The sequence below is a fragment of the Nipponia nippon genome, unplaced genomic scaffold (genome assembly GCF_047370975.1).
Source record: "Nipponia nippon isolate SJK-2023a ecotype South Korea unplaced genomic scaffold, ASM4737097v1 scaffold_18, whole genome shotgun sequence".
Classification (NCBI taxonomy): domain Eukaryota; kingdom Metazoa; phylum Chordata; class Aves; order Pelecaniformes; family Threskiornithidae; genus Nipponia; species Nipponia nippon.
In genome coordinates, this window is record NW_028262334.1 from 8,840,066 (window position 1) to 8,859,123 (window position 19,058).

Consider the following 19,058-nt stretch of genomic DNA (forward strand, 5'->3'; position numbering starts at 1 on the left):
GGCACAAGCGTGAACTTAAAGACAGGGCTGCTGAGCCAGCTCAGCTACCAAAGCATCCCCTGCTGCTGCAGCACTGCCCCGTCCCAGAGACCAACCTGCGCCCCGCGCAGACCGTCCGTCACGGCAAGGTGGTGGCTGGCTGAGTCCTTGTGTCACAGTAACTCCACTTTCGTTGCTTGAGCTTGTCTGTAGCCTATATAATCATAGCAATTAGATACAACCACTCTTAGCTGCATAGCTTAATTACAACTAATGCACATAATTTCAATTAATTTTAATTATACGGAAAATGTGAAGAGTCTGTTACTCCATTGTTAAAATCATTTGGGACAAACAAGACTAAAGTGCTAAATTTCATAAAGGACCTAGTTATTAATTTTAACTCACTAATGAATGGATGTGTCTCTAAATTCTCCAAAGATGTAGTCTCTACTTGAAGAGCCAGTGCTGTAGATTTATGGATGTACTGGCTTGTACAGAGAGATTCAGTCCCAGCTTTAAATGCAGAATGGAAATGCCCCGTACTGCTGTCTCAAGCAATCCTTCTACAAAAGTTATTTCATGTTAATTAAAAGTAACCACCTTAAAATTAACATCCACTGCTGCTGAAATATCACTGTGTGGACACTCTTCTGACAAAATAAATGTAGGCATGACCACTTACTTGGAATAATGTTAGCTTCTAATTAGTCCAACAATTTTCTAAGACATTGACATCTACCTCCTACTAGCTCATTTCTATTTAGTGTTTGAAAGAAAATGTTTAATGCTCCTTGGGCAAGTTTGGAAAGTCTTATTTATGATATGTACTATTTTTATCTGCTCTTATAAACACCACTCCCTTAGAAATAAAAATGTTTCTGGAGTTTGCTACATTAAAAGGAAAAGAAAACATAGCAGAAACTTTGAGTCCTGTTTTAAAGCATAAAAGGGTTTATCTTATCTAAAGCAACCGGTACAGGATAACCAGTGTTATCTTATCACCACATATTGATGTCAGGGTTTAAAAGGACTTGAGGCTGTTATGCTACACGGAGCAGAACTCCTACACTGATAAACACTGATAAAGCCGCAGTGCTCTAATCTAAACTACACCTCCTTTCTGCCCCACATACACATGAGAAGAGCCAGAAGCATTTTTCCTAGCACAGCACAATCCTGCGAGTGAGGGTGGGCTCCTCGGCCGGCTGGGGCTGCCGGGGAAGGTCCCTGACCGTAGCCAAGGCTGGCAGCAGCTCCGAGGAAAAGAAACGAAACCCGTCTCCAGGCCGAGCTTTGCCCGTGGCCGTCGCTAAACTCCAGCCTTACAGGAATAACCTGAGCCAAAGGCATGGGGTTTTGTCAAAGGGCAGTGTTCATGTAAGAAGGTAATGAATGGGCTTAAAACCGATTACTTTCTTTAAGTGGCAGCAGCCCACACTTGCAGTGCTGACTGTACCGGCTTCAACCCTTCAGCAGCCTGGCTGGAATCAGGCGTAATTTCTTCAGGAAGGGATGTGCAGCCCTAAGGCCTTTGCTTGGAGAAAAAGAGACACCCACAAAGTGAAGCAGGTCCTGAGAAGTGAGAGCTTGTCAGGCGCGGGATGCAGGCTGAGAATCCAGGTTGCACACGTGCTTTCTTCTTGCCTGAATAACATGGATGCCAGTGGCTGATGTTCATGTAATCTTCCTGTGCTAAGCCACTGAATCAGCCTTCCGGAGGACCAACGTGGATCCCAATTAACAACACACCGACATAAGAGTGCCCGTCCTCGTTAGAAGCATGCTAATGACCCCAGGGGTCCAGCTTTGCCCTCCACGGCCAGCTGCTGCGCTCCAGCGTTGCTCACCCACAAAAACACCAGGCTTTGGACACAGCCTGCAGCTGGCCTAAGTTTGCTTCAGGGTTTGCTCCAGGGAAGGGGCTTCTCCCCAGGCTGTGGTAAGGGCACGGCACGACACTGATGGCGTCGGAGCCGAGGGGAAACCAAGTCACGGCTGAGGCCGCTGCGTCACTTCTGTCTGTACACAGCCTTTCGGTGGGAGTGGTGCAGTGCAATGAGGCAAAGGGCGGCAGGATGTACAACAGAAATAAGGACATACAGTACCAATAACCACCATGAAATCGCACAGCAAGGACCAAAGTACAAGGCTGAGAGAGTCACGCTGCAGATGTTCACGCTGCTACTACCTGTTCCTATGTAGTACATAGGACCCCCACATGATCTACGCGTGAACTCACAGCTTGACACCTCTTGCCTCCTTGCACAATTCCAATTAAATTTGGGGTGCATTAATCTCTCTATTCTTAATAGAAACTTGCTTGCTTGCTCTCTCTCACCTCCATTTTCTGCCAACTGCAGAAAAAACACCCAGTCAGCCCTCTGCTTATTTGATCCTAAGGTAAAGCGATCAAACAAGCTTGCAACCTCAGTGAAGGATCACACAGAATGAGAAAGTGGGCTGCAAGGCAGATTAGTGAAATTGCTTCCATTACAGCTCCAAGCACGGACATATGCTGTCTCGGCAAGTTTCTTTTACAAGCCCAAATTTCCTCCCTTTTCCTTCAGTTTTGCTGTGGTGTCGATGTCCCTTTCTCTAGGTGCTCAGGATAAAATCCCACACTTTGGAAGTGTGGCAGCCTTGGAAGGCCTGATGTTGCACTCTACCACGAGCTGCACCAGCTTCCTTTATTTCAGTAGAGCTGCTCCATCCAGCTGTAGATGTCACGACACTCATGGTACAACATGCACCCTCTCTGTGTTGCCTTGAGCTGACAGTGTGATTCCCAGCCGTGTGGCAGCGGAGCCACTGCTCTACAGTCCTGGGGACCAAGATTCTTCTCACTCCTCTTTCCAGGCTTTTTTATGAACAATAGGTGGCAATTTTCCCCATTAAGTGTGTGGGGAAGAGGCGAGTTTGGATCAGATGCACACAGCAGCTGCCACAGCATGACTGCGCAGCACAGAGAGGCTGCAAGCACTTAAGCAAGACAGAATTATCATAGCACAAGATTAGTTCAGATATCATAAAGCACTGTTCCACTTCCAACAGCTCCCCACCAGGAAATCTCCACCCGTCCCTGCAGTTAAGATGCGTATCTGCCTTGCAGTGTTAATTGTGCTGGCCTGCCACTTTGCCGTGGTTTATGTAGGCGGCCCAGCTTAACAAACCTGGACAGTGAGGGCATTCCAGTGCTGGGCCGGATAGTCCAAAAATGAATAAATGTAAGTCAGTCATGTAGTTCTGCTGAACCTGTGCTTTAAAGCTTCTAATTGCTAACTTTCATCTTTTACCAGCATAAATAATAAATGTGGCATGTTCCCCATTTTCCATCACCACCGCATTATTAAAGCAATAAAACAATTTCAAAGGTGTGGTTATCATAAGGTAATGGCACCTCTAGGGGATTAGTAACACCCCAGGAGACTTCTTAGTCTTAAAAAACCCGATACCCCCTGTCAGTCTCTATTAGCTCAGTTGTCTGAGTGTGTGCACAGAGCTCCCTGTTCAGGCTATACGCCGCTCGGTGCGCAGGACAAGTTAAGTGACACAACTGCAGGCATAATTAGGTCAGGAGATGCTTCCAGGCAGACAATTAAATAAAAGAGAGGAACCCTGCAATCACACGCAGCTCAGATTATGTATATGTGCAGGTAACCCAGCTGCCTACGAGCTGGCTGCGGCTTTTTTCAGCCCGATTCAGAGCAAAGGGAGAGTCTCCGCTCCTACGGGGAGAGGTGGGGAGCAAGGGCTGCCATGCAGAGCACCGTAGCGTGAACGCAAAGAGCTCTCCTTGACACACACCCAAGAGCACCTCCTCAAGATCAGGCTGGTGGGGAGGGCGTAGGTGGCTTCGAGAGAGGCATTCGCCTGCCTGGAAGCATCACTTCGTGGGGTTTTGCAAACCCGTGCTGACAGCAGAGCTGTCTGTGAAGCCGAGCCCGCCGCCTGCCACCCCAGGGGACTGGGGAGCACTCCCTGCACACAACTGCTTTGTGGATGTTCCTCCCCTACCTCTTGCCTCCCGACAGCCTCTGCAATCTTGGCGTGACATCATTGGGAATTACGTTAGTTTTAGTATCTGCTGGGGCGTTAAGACCAAGCTATTTAGCACATCAAAACAACAGTATTAGCAAACAGACCTTCATTTAAGGTAATTATGCACCAAGGAGACTGCCTTATCTTTCATCTCCTGTTTATTTAGCTAACAGTCACCCAGATTCTTTAAGTAATACCTTCCCCACTATCAGTTATCAAAGCAATGATGGAGGTGGAAGACAGCTGAATGCACTAAGCTCTAACACAGCAAAAGCCTCGCAGGTGGGAGGAGGAGGAGGAGGGACAGCTGGATAAGGGTGAGAGAGGAGGGCTGTCTATCTCTGCCTTTGTCTGCCTGTCAGCCATGCTAAGCTGGGAGCCCTGATCCTACAGGACTTTGCACAGCCTGGAGCAGGGATGGGATTTGAAGGACATGTGCTGCACTCCATCACGCCATAGAGGCTTCAGGTGAGCACAGGCATTTGCTAATTGCTATTGCAAATGATCACAGTGAATCTTCAACTCCCACTGTGCCCACACTTCACTATCATCCTCAGTAAAGATAAAGAGGGCAAGGGTAGGAGGATCTAGAGAATGGGTGTAAGCCAAAGCACAATGGCCTCAAAGATCAGCATCAGGCTAAGCAAGGTCTTTGGAGGCACATTTCCATCCGCCCCCACGCGAAGGGCGTGTGCCAAGTCTGTCGCAGTCAGCGGAAGGCACGAGCGTGACCACTGCCTCAGCCACGTCATCCAAAAAGCACACTGGGAACTGCGCTGCTTGATCCCATGCTCAGCTTTAAAATAATAATGGACAAAGGAATCTTCGGAACATTTAAATGTCTCTTTCTACCACAGAATGGCTGGGGGGGAAAAAAAAGAGTCACGTCACAGTGATGGTGAAGCAATGGAGTGCTTGAGTTTGGGGAGAAGTATTGCAAACTGGATAGTCTTTGTCGTGATTGCTGTGAGGACTTAATCGGTCAATAGGCTAGTAGTAGAGGTAAAAATCCTCTTACTGTGACTCCTCAGAAGGATACACTACCTGGGTCCTGGTTCTCAAGTGCATTCAAAAGAAAAGGGCAATGAAATGCCTTGAGAGAACAAGACCTTGGAGTAAATCATACTGCAGTGCTCAGATTGCAAACCTACCGGGAATAAGAGTGAAGGTAAGCTGTAGGACCTGGCCCTCTGTTAAGAAAAGAGAAGAGCAGAGGGAAATGGAAGTAGCTCTCACTGAAAGCAATGCTGGGACATGAAGTAGAAAATAATGCAAGTGTGCCGTGTAGCTCCCATTGCTTTACCAGCAGGGAGCACAGCAGGTCAGTGCTGAGCCTCCTTCCGCTCCTCATTTCGCGGCCAAGCGGAGCTGTACAGAGCAGAAACAGGGTTTCTCCATTAGCCACTGGGCTGCACTGGCTAGGCACTCTGGGCAGTTCTGCCTTCTGTATCGCCTTCCATATAAGCTTTCTCCTATGCTTTAAAGAAGGCCAGCTTTAGGGCTGCGGTAGCCCCAGCTGCTGGCACAGCCACAGCCTCCAGCTCCGCTAGTTTCTCAAGACAGGTTGCATAGTATTTCACCTCAGAGCGTCGGGGTCAAAAAAAAAAAAAAAAAGCATACCTGGATGAAATACAGGAATGCTGAGACGGAGATGCATGTTTTGGGGCTGCAGTCTGCATATGCTTTCACCCTGAATTGAATACATGAATTTAAAAAAGGGCAGAAAACTAAACTCTTTAAATTCATTCGCCATCTCATTTCATTCTGTTGTCAAACACGATTGTTGCCATTCAAAATTTTTTGTTCCTTTTATGGGCATATTTACAGTGATATGTCCATGAATTAAAAGACAAGAAACATTTTCCACCAGTTACAGCTAAGCAATGGAAAACTGCTATTATATAGGCAGAAAATAGGCTGAAAATTAAATATCCAAACAATTTTCAAACAGGAATCAATAGCGGTCTGGAAGTTACTGTAAGCTTATATTTAGTAAAATAAAACAGATACTAAGAGGAAAGTCTCGTAATGTTCAGTAGTTAATGTAACTATGACTGATAAGTAGAACAAGCGGGGGAGTTGTTTTGGTTTTTATAGCTTTTTCATATGTGTCTGATGGAAACAGTAACTTAAATCCTTTTGGATATTGGCACAATCGCGCAGATGACAGAAGCATGAACTGTAAACAAAGGACTGCAAGAAGCGAATGCACTGCGTTCCAGAAGGACATCCAGGAATGCGTAACTCATTCATAGTCTCATACAAAGAGTAAATTGGGATACCAGAGCACTTCGCTGACTCCACTAAATGGGGAGACTTCGAATGCACCTGGAGGAGCAATACCAAAAAAGGACCTAGATAGACTAGAAAGCAACAAAATACAGAGATTTAATGTGGAAAAACTGAAAGTAAATCTGTCTGGGGAAAACTAATCCAAAACACAGATGTTCTCCTGGAGAGAGAAATCTTGAAAGCAATCATGTAAAAGCAGACAAGGAATGACACCGGAGTTAACAGTAAGTCCCCGGTGCAACAGGCAGCACAAATCAGGGAGGGGAGGTTGCCCGTGCGCCCCGACAGCCCGCTGGGCCACCGCCACTCCTGCGGAGCTGCTCTAACCTCTTGCGCGTGAAATGCTAATTCTAGCGGTGTGATCGGCAGAGAGATAACGCAGCGCGGAGGCAACTCTAAGCCGTACAACAGAATTATGACAAGCTTGGAGGAAACAACTCATATAACACATACCACCACTGGGGTAAGGTGGAGGATAGGAGATAAGCCCATTAATACTGAAACTGAAATATTAAATGTTCCATCGCATGGCAGATTTAAAAACTAAACAGAAAACTAGAAACCTAGCGGCAGATCATCTCCGCGTTGCAAAGTTCAGGGTGACTTTATCATTCATCTTAAAATTTCCTCTTAAAAACCTGCCCATGACTGACAGACAAAACTCTGCCCAGAGGCAACAACAGAAAAGGCTCTGTCTGTGGCTTTTTCTTAAGAAAAATGCTCTCTTCTTAAGAAAAAGTCACTGGCTTAAGAGTAATTAATAAAATGTCCACATACAAACTCTCAGAAGTGTTATTCTGTACTCAGAAAATGAAATGTTAACCTTTTCTGGGCAGAAAGGCTGCAGAAAGCCAATGTTGGCAGTTCCAAGTGACGAGGCTGGTGCTTTCCTCCCAGAACCGCGGGGGTGTGGGGCCTGACAACAGCTTGGGCACAAGTACGGTGCCGGGACGGTTTGCTGCCTGCAGCTGAGGTCTCCTGTCCCATGTTGTCCCCCGTGGAGGCTGTGGGTCCCAGCAGGGAGCAGGTGAGGCTGGGCAGCGATGTGCTGCTCCCCTTCCACAGGCATCTGGGTTGTGGCCTGCACCACCCAGCCCTGCTGCTAGCTGCAGCTTTTATTTCCAGAGATGGATAAACCGCAATTTGGGAAGAGAGGCGGTTGTTGGGGGCCCAGGGCAATGACGGCCACCGAGGAGCATTTCTCTCCAGGTTTTGCCTAGGAGACGGCCTGAGGTCTTACGGGGTTGCGGGGGGATGCAGAGGGGCGGGCAGGGATGCGGAGCGATGCTCGGGGTACCCGGGCCCCCCGAGGCCGCCTTCCCCCGGCTGCTGAAGACCCACATTGCCATCTAGTGCCGGAGAGGCACAAGGACAGACGGGAGGCGTCGCCCCCCCGCCGCTGGCCCGGGGCTCAGCCGGGGTCGCCCCCCTGCCGCTGGCCCAGAACTCAGCCGGGGTCGCCCCCCTGCGGGCCCCGGCTCGCCCTGGGACCGGTAACTCCTTTCACTGCGGAAGCTTAAGGCGGGGAAGTAAATCTTGTGCTGTTCTGCCAAAGCCCAGCAAGTCATGGGCAACCTGCCGTAGAGCCTCCTTTGCCCCACGGACACTAAAGGGCTCCAGAAACACGCAAATAGCTTAAGCTCAAAACATCATCGCTATTAATGATCTCATCCGAAAACCGGTGCAGCTGAAGTAAGGTTCAGCAATGACTGAAGTGTCTAATGTTTATCTATTTCCATCGAGGCTTATATGCTGATATACCTCCTACCTAGTTAACCTTCAGCCGGGCTGCCGTGGCCCTGCTCTGCCCCGGAGGCGTCGAGGTGCCGCAGCGGGCTTTGGTTAGGTATTAATAAACTGCGCCAGTTCTGCTGAGAATCGGGGTGTTAACCACCTTGTCCCAGCCAGGATCCAGCTGGGATGGCTCAGCTCTGCCAGCTGTGGCGTGCCTGCAGCCAGCGGGCAAGGGGAGGGAGCGAGGCCGAGCGGGCTGGGTGCTGCCCGTGCTCCTGCTGCGGGTGCCGCGCGTCGGCCCTGGGGCCTGCTGCTCTTCCTCGGCGGCCTGCAACAGCTCTTGCTTTCCACCCAGAGGTGATCACGTTACAGTGGTAAATGTCTACCTCCAAAAGAATAGATTGCAATTACAGTATTTTCTGTGGCATCTTTTCATGCCAAGCACTTTTATGTACACAAAGAAAGGCACGTACTAAATATTTTTCATGGGACTTCCCACCATAAGAGATTGAACTGTTAAGTGTTGTTATTATTATGTGTGCTACAAGTATACCTAGAAGCCTTAGGTGAGACAAGGGCTTCACTGTGCTCAATAGAGTAGACATGCTTAATAAAACCCAGTCTTGTCTGTGCAGAGCTGGCAATCTGATTGGGATGGGATGGGATGGGATGGGATGGGATGGGATGGGATGGGATGGGATGGGATGGAGGAGTGAGCAAGCAAGCAAGCAAGCAAAGTGATTTGCTCCACATCATAAAGCAGTTCAGTAGCTGACCCAGGTCTCCCAAGTTTCAGCTTGCCAGCCAGTCTTTTCAATTAAATGTTGTACATGGTGGAGTTTGTTTATTTTTCAGACTGTGGTTATGCCCTTGTAACAAAGGACTCCCAGAAAAAACCAGCCCCTTCACGGTTTCATGGGCTCATTGATAGAAGAGCGACCCTGCTCATTTGCCTTCCCTTCTCATGCCATAAGTGGGAACTTTGAGCACCACTTGGCAAAGACACAGAGAGCTGGCACGCTTGGCTGGAAGGATTCATTAGCGGATCCTGAAAACTACACCAAGCAACCTGATGACAGAGTGCAGTTATGAAACTTCGACAGTGAAGTGGCAATCTGTGACCAGCAAGAGCTCGTGGCTTTCCAGCAGCGGAGGTACAACTGAGCTTTGCCATGGTGAAGATGAGGTGCGGAGCAAGGTCAGCCTGCTCTTGCCGCAGGAAGGGTGGCTGGAAGGGGTAAAGCTCGAGGGCAAGTGTCCTCCTTGCATATCCTGGTCTTCTCTCAGAAGACCTCATAAAGAAGAAGCCACTCACAAGCACCAACTGGTTGCTATCAGCTCCTCAGCCCTCGCTCAAGCATACATGCTCTGAAGGTCACTCATCAGGCAACGGGGAGCAAACGTGCTGCTTTGGTAGCTGGAAGTTTGCGTGTGTTCAGAGGGCTGGAAGAGCATTTCGCCTACAGCCCCTTAAATTGCTGCTGCCTGGCAAGACAACACCGACTGGATGAAACGAGGCCCTGTAAGCAGAACATCCTTTGTCAGAGGCAAGCAAAATTTTAGAAACCCAGGCACTGTAAGATCTTTTCCCCCTAAGACCAATACCTCAGGGAAATCTATTTATTTTAGGCCTCCTGTGTCATAACAGATCCAAGAGCTGCATTTTCTCTTGGAAAGAGGCACGGTTTTGTTTAAAAATATTAACTTTTCATGACATTTAGTCTCAATTTCTGTATAAGCTTTTAAACTCTGGCTCTCTGGTGCAGATGAAGGACGAGCTTCTTCCTCAGTGTAATTCTGCCTAAGCCCATGCGTTTACACTGGGGGTGAATTTTGTCCGTAAGGTTTGTGATTCTCAGGCAGAGGCTTATTGACAAGCATTGTGCTGAAGATATTTACATTCAGCAAGGCTCATAAGCCACTGAACATCTGTTCTCTCGTTAGCAGCCTCCTCAGCATTTGCCCTGTAGGCAATAATCTACAGGACAAGTTTCCCAGCACCTAAACTACTGTAGGATAATTCTTTAACTAAATGGAAAGCAAGCCCGAGGCCCTGGGAATTCGCTTTTGTACAATAATCTTTTGTGTGCGTACAGTGGAAGCCAGAGGATTATGGAGTCAAATCGTGAGAATTCAGGTCAAGTGAGATTTGAGGGGGAAGAAGATGACAGAAGCACCAGTGGGAAGGTAGTGATCCCGGGGGAAGTAACGTGACGCTTGCAGATAAGCCTGTTCTGCTGTCATGGTTTAATTTTACACATCAGTATTAAAATTTCTGAGCATTGCCGAACATCAGCTCTCCCTTTACTGCATGAGGTTCTTTTGTGTTGTTTTTTTTCTCGTCTAGCAGCTGCATGATTTTGGAGTATCCCTGTGTCTCAGTTATTTTCTTGTGCCATGCCTCCATTTTCTAGCTCTTTATTATTTTTTTACAATCGGAGAGTTTGTGTGTTTAAATCTCCTTCCTCCATTCAGCTCCCTGTTATTTTTCTCATTCTTGCACACTTAGCCTGGATCAAGGATTTCAAAGATCCTCTAGATATACAAAGCAATTCATTTATCTCCCCTGGACATTTGCTTAATGGAAGGAAGGAAGGAAATGTCATTAAAGAAAAGCACTATGAAAAATGTGATGCTGCTTTTTCTCTTTCTGGCAAGGGATTGATCTGGCTATCCAGACCGACACCCAGAAACCTGCCTGCTCTTCCTACAATGCAGAAAGACCCAGCTGAATCCAATCAACTATTTAACATGATCTTGGCTGGTGTAGGCTGCCACGCTGATGGGAGGATGTGCTGTTGGGCAGCGACTGCTGAGAAACACTGGAACAGAAGGTGTTAAATTAGACATAGATGTAAGCAAAGGAGAAAACAGCATCAAGGAAAATTCACAAGTCTTCTGCAAAACTGAGCAGCTGTACAGCTCTTCTGAACGTGAGGATTTTCCTTATCTTTTTAAGAAGACAGGCGATATGGCAGAAAGGTTATGTTCTACCTGTGGCATGAAAACCTGTCTCGATTACCATGTGTGAGACCTGGAACAAAATACCTTCTCTACCGCCTTGTTGAAATGTAACATGCTAAGCAAGACTGGAGCAAGTCACCGCACAGAGCGGCTCCGCTTTCTGCTCCGCGGTGGTGGTGGGAGCAAGAGCTTGAGTCTGTAGGTATTTGGATGATGAAAGTGCTGCAGACTGGGAAATGCAGGTTTTGTTTGTTTGGTTGTTTTTTTATCACAGCACGTTACCACTTCCAGGAAAAGAGTATATGAATCTGCCTGGTTAGGAAATCCTCGCTTTATGAGAGTCACATATGATTTTAATCATGAATTTATCCTACTTGGCGTACCATGCATTTACTCACTGTCATGTTATTTGCATAGGTGCTATGTCCTGTCTGAGTTAGCTCTACGCACAGGCTGTGTCACTGAAGAGATAAGTGCTTTGCTTCCCAGTCCTCCTCTGCAAGAGAATATGAACTTAGAGCCTCTCACAGGCAAAAGCAGAAAATACTTTGTTAGTGCTTGTTTTGGTTGCGAGAATGATCAACTTGTAGTCTGATAAACAATGTATATTACTGTCCTAAGGAATGACACAATCTTGACTGTTGCAAAGTCATATATGTGTCAGGGAAGTCCAGAACTAAGGTTGTCCAAGGAATCGTAGCTCAGTCTTCCTCTGCATGTGTTGTGAAAGCCCTGAGCTGTGTGCCTACAGACTGTTTTTCCTAATACCTTTGGGACATTCGGTGTTCTTGCTCTTTTTCCTTTGCATCCCATTTTTAGTTGGTTAGTTCATACGTTCCAGATGAGCACAGACTGCACGAGGAGGCAGGAGGGATAACGTAAGTCTTTGTGAGGTGTAACCTACGGTTTGGACGTCATATTTAAGAAGTGCGGTAGAGAGTACAGATGTTATGGGCTGCATTAGCTTGGTCTGCAGGGAACCACATCCTGTATTGGATGAAACGGTTTGACCTCTTCTATTGAAATGCTAATGTTTGACCACTTCCTCCAGCAAAGTGAGTCTCATTATTTCTCATTGCAGCCTACATTTACCCTTCCTCCAGTCCGCGCCACCCTGACCCCAGAGTTTCTGCTTTTCAAATATGCACTTAAAATTTGTCTGCTATGTGATCGTTTTATGAGGTGATATCATGAAGTGTAAGTATGTGTTCCAGCTGTGTTAGTGACCCTGCCTATAAACCAAGGAGGCTGGCTAAGCACACCCTTGCCCTCCCGCTTAATGTGACTCAAGACAAGAAGATGCAGTGATCCAGAGTGCAAAAGTGAAAGAGTGAAAAATCCAGATTAGCCCCTGGAAAAAGGAAACTCTAAATGAAACTGACTTCTTATCTCCTTGTGTCTTCGTGTTGACACTACATTAGGAAGGCTGACATCAGATATCCCCAGAGGCCCAAATCCAATTTTGAATCAAATGTAAAAGACCAGCTTGTAAAGGCCAAGAATGAATTGGTCCTGCCAGAAGAAAAATTAGCACAGAGACAAGCTTATTTCCAGAGAATCTACTGAAATAACTACACGATGCCTTAATAGGGATTGTCCTTGTCTGGTTTTGTTTGTTTGGGGTTGTTTTTTTTTAAACTTAGTGAAAGTTCAGGCTCTGAAATGACCGGTCTGTGTAAGGAACACATCCATCTCCAGATTTGTTGCATGCAGTAATCTGTAGTCAAGATTACTTTAGTTAGCATTGAGATGGGTTGCCCTTTTTATTCTCTGAGTCTGTTTTAACACTAATCCCTGAACAAATACTTACAAAAGCTAAACAGATATGTGTCTGTCCTACTTGCTTCCACTTACATCTGTGAGAAGCTGCAGAGATTTTTGTGCTGCTTAGCTGTCATGCTACTACTTAGTGCCAGGTTCTCATATTGCTGCAGTTCTAGGCCATTTGCTGTTGCAGGAGAAGATTTAGGTCGCTGTTTTTTTCAACCTTTTTTGATTTGTGGACCCCTAAAAAATTTTCCAGCAGTAGTGCAGACTCCTTTAGGAATTTCACATATGTAGACTGCTGTCTGGCACGTATGAATTTGCTTTTTATCAATCACTTTTTGCAGACTCTTTAGAAGTTTTCCACGGGCTTGCCAGGCTCTGCAGACCAAAAGCTGGAAACCAATGATTTAGGTGAGCTCTTGAACCATTACTCCTCCACATATACACTGCTGCAAAAGATGAGAATGCCATAAAATGAGTAACAGCAAGGCTAATGTTTTGGGGATAGTGTGACTTTCAGTACTTTACGGTCTGTCAAACCTGAAAGCAGGGTGTTTAAGCAACCGGTGTTCACATATGAAAAAATACATGGTGATGGTGTACCAACACCCACGTTGTCCCGCTGTCTCAGTGGCTTTGGATGCTGAGCTCTGGGTGTTCCAACACCCCCATAAATCATAAGCGGTTGCCTCCAGAGCTTTAGCTATCAAATGATATATGCTTTTTGGCTTCTTTAAGCCTAGCCCAAATACGGGTCTACGCTATGACTTCTTTAGATTGAGATCAGGCTTGGGAGGAAATGTGAGATAAAGTCCCTGCATAAATCAACTTTCTCCCTGCTTTGCTTTATGCACCATACCATGAGAACTAGCACTTCTTTAGAACCCATCAAGCCCTCTCTCCTGGCTAAGAGCCTGCTATTAGTAAGCAACACCATCTTTACCGCAGTAGGCTGAGCTCCTCAGCCTCTTTAGCCCCACTATCTGTACAACAGCCAATTACTACATCTTCTCCCACTCATCACTTCGCTGTTGGTGAACTGGAGAAGAACAACATCCATCAGCTTAGAAGTGAGGAAAGACGGGTGTTAATTATTTGCACTGCTGTAGTCCCTGCATGCTGTAAGTATTGACCAGGTCTCTACTGTACGAGGTTCAGCGCATGTGTGAAACGGGAAGATGGTCTACATGCCAAAGATCACCCAAGCCAAGCATGCGACAGGAGATAACAAGTGGGTATCAGGGACAGGCAGATGGGACAGTACAAGCAAACAGTAAGATAAGATAAAGTTAGTGTATTAGCCTATGGTCTTGGCATGCCATCTCGTCACCTGGTGATAGCTGCTTTTGTAGGTATCACAGGAAAAAAAAAGCTTTGAAGGAGGATGATTAACTTCTTTCCATAGCTGTTACAGAACATTCCTATAACAGAGGAATCGCAGTTTGGGGAGAGAAAAAGCATATGGTCGTTGTTGGAAAATAGGTGATACAGACTGGCAAAGTGGCTAATCAGAGGTGAGCTCTGACTCCTAAAAGTGAATTTAAGATGATAGGCTGGATGCACATAGGTCAAAATGGGTCTTGGCAATGAATTAAAGAGCTTTTTCCTTGCTGCAATAGAGAATGGTGAATCAAAGGAGGGACGTAAATAGAAAGTGATCTGGTCAAAGCAGGGCACCGGCTAGGGAAAAGAACGTGGCAAGACATCAAATGACAAAAACAGAGGAGAGAACAATGCAGCAGTGGCGATGCAAAGCAAAGAGAACCTAGTTAAGAGTTCCAGCTGCATGGATGGAGAGAAAAGATTATACATCTGTTTTTTTATACAGGAAGAAACTATAAATGTGGACAGTTTTTGACCAGGAGGGCCCAGAACGAGGTCCAAGTTGAAGATGACATCTGACTTGCATTTCCTCTTCCTCTCCTTTACTCAGCATCTGTTGTAAACCTACTGTTCCCTAGCCTGAGACTGATCTCAAGGTCATTGTTTTGATTCTACTCTTATCCCTCCCACCAAGAGGTTTATAGAGCTTGGTGTTCTTTATATAATGAAAGTATAGTGCCCATCAGCCCATACTTCTAGATTTTCAATTTTCTTTTTGGCCTCCTAAGGCTTTAATACGAAACCTTCCATCTCACTGTCCATCAGAACTACTGCTCCTGAATTATGGCCGATTTCCTCTTAATACCCACAGCAGGGATTTTTAATAAATCAAACAAAAAATAGAAAATGCTGCCCCATCCCCCAGGGCTGATGGATCTGACTCTCTGCCAATAAGCCAGTCAAGATCTTATGGGACCTTTTGGTTTTGTACAGGATGTAGAAGCCAGACTCTTCCCTTTCTCAGGAGGCAATTCAATGTAAGCCAGGTTAGTGTGAAGACCTGCATCTTGAAAGGTAACGCAAAATAAAAATAACAACGCATCTCCAGAATATGGCATTGAGAGAAAGCAAGGAACAAGATAAAATGTTCCATTAATCCCAGAGTCTAGTCTGAAGATGGTGCAATTTAGGGCATGCTATCGTTTAGAAAAACAATGACTAGACTTCCAGGTATGTACTGCAGGTGATACCTAATTCTTATCTACTTGTCTCTGGTTCAGTGCCTACACCAGTCAATTTATAGATGATTACACTGTACAATAGGTAAAATAAAAATAAATCTCATTAAACATCTTGACTGTATGTTGCTTAGCCTGCTGCTCTGTCAGACTGTGAGTTAAAGACCTATCTCAACAGCTTGGGAGGAGGAACTGTACTCAGCCCGTCGTTCGGTTACCTCTTCTGCCTCTACGTTCCCTTTCTCCATATCCAGCTTGAAAACGGATTTGTCCCCCTTGTACCAGGGGCAGTATTTCCTGGGGTGGTTGTACAGCAAACATACAACCCATTACAAAGGTGTTCAGCTGAGAGGGGATCTGCAAGGCAGAGTACCGGGATGGGTGAGCTGCTTTCCCCTGAACTCCACCAGCGTGTGCTCTCCTTCCCCCAAAAGGGCTGAAAACTTCCAGCACCTACTCTCCAGGAGGAAGCCGAGGAAAGCCTTCCCTCTGGAGCCCACTGCTACCGCTCCCTGCACAGTCACAGAAATCACTGCCAGCATTCAAGGGTTTGTTCATTAATTCATTGTGCTTCCACAGCAATTCAAAGTGTTGCCTGGTCTCGACAACTGATCACATTTTCAGCTGATGCGAAGTTGCTTACCAGTGACTGCAGCGGTACTCCACTGGTACACGCGGCTGAGATTTAGTGAGGTGGATTTCTGGAATAACGAGCATCTCTTCTGCATCTCAGTGCAGTATTAACTGACAGCCCTGGATCTGAGATCGCCCTACTAATGGATTAATATAATATTTAGGGGTTTATTTCATTCTGACAATGTCCGTGCCTATATGACATTACGGGTTAGTGATGTTGGTTTTCACTGCTAGCATTGCCTTTTGTTGCTAATCTCAAAGAAAAGTAAACTTGCATTTTGAAATGAGAAGACAAAGTAAGTATATATTAGGGATTTTTGTCTTTTACTATTGGAGTCTTATAGAAGCTTTCTACTTAAATAATTATCCAGCAGAGATTTTACTGTCAAGTAGCAGATAACCAGGCACTCTTTCAGTAATATTTCTAATGCGGTGGGTGAAGGATCCAGAATAGCTGGACTGTGTGATTATTTTAACTGCTGTGTAGATAAAAGAAAAATGTGAGCAGTGAAATGTGGAAAAAGATATATTTATTATTATATTATTTCTCAACAATTTTCTTTTTCTCTTGCTCCTTTGTCTGGAAACAGTGATTAGATCGATTTTTCTCATGTAGTAAATAGACTTCCCTAAGAGTCGCTTGTTCAAAGCAAGGTTTCTGTTTTAAGTGATAGATCTCTATTTTCTGAGCCAGTGAAACGTCTCCTCTGCTATAACGACATTTACAGACATCCTACTTGGGGCTGACGTTCCCTGCGGACCTGTAGAAAACCTGATGACACTCCTGACATCTTTTCTTCAGCTTTTCTGTGTCACTGTAGCCCTTGTGTCCAGGTTTCTGCCCTTATTCCTAAGCTGGCTGAAGCCACATACAGGTGTCGCTGCATTTGTAACTTCTGCCCTCCCCGAGGTCTCTTTCGTTCAAAGGCCGAGATGGATGTATTTCCCCACTCAGCCGCTCTTACAGCTCTTTTCCGAGGGATGCGTCCTGTCTGAACTCGGCAGAGAATGTGGATGGCATTAATCGCGGGACCGGTCAGCACCGTTTCTGACTGCAAGAGAGGCTCACAAGCGAACAGCTGAGAAATTTCACACTAAGCGCTGGGCCGTCGGCTGAGGCTGGAGGGGTGCATCACTCACAAGGTACAGTGAAATGTAGGGGACGGACAGTTCTTACGTCCTCAGGGTGGATAGCCGATATATTTTTACTTTCCAGTGCTGTTAATTTGGCACCCCCTGGAGGAAACATGTTTGAAAACACTTAAAGGAAGGAAATACTTTAAAAATCCCCTTTGATGCAATCGATTCTTTAACTAGACTGTAAATTTTCCCAATTATCTGTGGAGAGGGAGTCTTTGCAGAAATATTCATGTAATTTTTCTGTAGGCAGTTTTTCATCCTGAGATAATACATGCAATTTTTTTTCTTCCTCAGACTAAACATGTCAATCTAAGACTGTGACTGGGAAAGTGCTGGAGAATTTCTCTAACGTAATGAATTAAACGATCAAAAAGAAAACTTGGAATGTCACCTATAAATGACAAGAAGAACCATTAAAGGGGTCCGTTTGAATCTGGTCCAAGATATGTAAGAATCATATACGTCCTTACTCTCATGGCTAGGGTGGGCTCATGCCAGGTAAAATGGGGGCTGTGCCTGGATTTACCAAACAGGCAAACCCCTGTCTTAGAAAACCCAAGGCTATTAGAAATACTGCCATTTCGCTAATCAAGTGGAATTGCTTCCTTTGTCAGCCAGAAACGACCATGTGCTGGGCTTGCAAGCTAGCTACAGAGTTTGATGCTCAGAAACTAAAAAATGCCAAAGGCAAAAATTTAAACTGCTTTCCCCCTCCAGGCTGCAAGAAAAGAAGGATGTAAATAATGCCAGAATGCGTATTTACACAGCTTTAAAATTCTATTTTAACGTAACAAAATAATTGGATGTTAGTGATTTCTAAAAAGAAATGTCAACAAGGTTTTTTTTTAATTATTATCATTTGTTAGCTCTCTTTAGGAAATACCTGGCTGCATTTACAAAGGCGTTCCAAAGAGAACTGGAAATGCTGTCTATCAGTGCCGCATCCAGTGGAGCTAACCTGTGAAGTGCGAACGATGATGGCATTATTTTTGATCTCTGCTGGCAGCTGGGCACAGAGCAGTCTCTTCATTGCTCCTTCTGCCCCAGCAACAAAGCTCAGTCGTGGTCCCTGCTGAAAGGAACTTCTTCCTGGGCACGGCACTGTTTCATTAGCTCCTGCCTGCTTGGTTTCGTTTGTTTTCCCGGAAGGTCCTCTGAACTTCCCAGGGAATCCTTCCGTTTGACATACTTAAACTCATTGCTGCTTAACCTTGTAACTCATGGGTAATTCAGAGGCTTTGCAGTGGACTAACGAGGAGAGCGAGTCACAGCACAGGAACTGCCGTGCTACTTTCCCCTAGATTAAAAGTTTTCCAAACACTAGCAGTGGTCAGTAATGGATGTCTGGATAAACAGCACAAGAAAAAGGACACAAATGATCCTTTTCCTGTTCCCTTCTCATATGATGTCTCTGGCTGTCTTCCTTTACCACATAATAAGGAAGAGATCTGGGGCTGGCTGCCTGACTCGCAAACCCTTTGTGTTAGTAGTGCATTCTCATTTACAGCGTGGCAGGAACATGGATTATCTGCAGGACTGGGCTCTCAGTATTTGGAAAAACACTTGACTAAAAGGCTGTCCTTGGTATGTTTTCTTTTGCACTACAAAAGAAAAACAACTACAAAGTTGTTTTTCCTTACCCACAGACAAGCAGCCAGCGGTAGGAAACCACAACTGAAGATGGCTGTATGATAACATTACTCTTGCTGGCTTAGGATGATCGTTAAATACTTTATTTTCCATGCAGAACACATAATTATTAGTTTAATCATGGAACATGTTTTCCATGTTGCATTTGCCAGATCTGATGTCAATAATTTAAGATTACTTTCACCAGAGGTGAAAAAAATTGCAGAACAAATTCAACAGCATCAGTCTTTCCGAATGTTATCTCCCACAGGGTGATAGAGAGCTCCACACATTAACGCAATACAAATACATTTG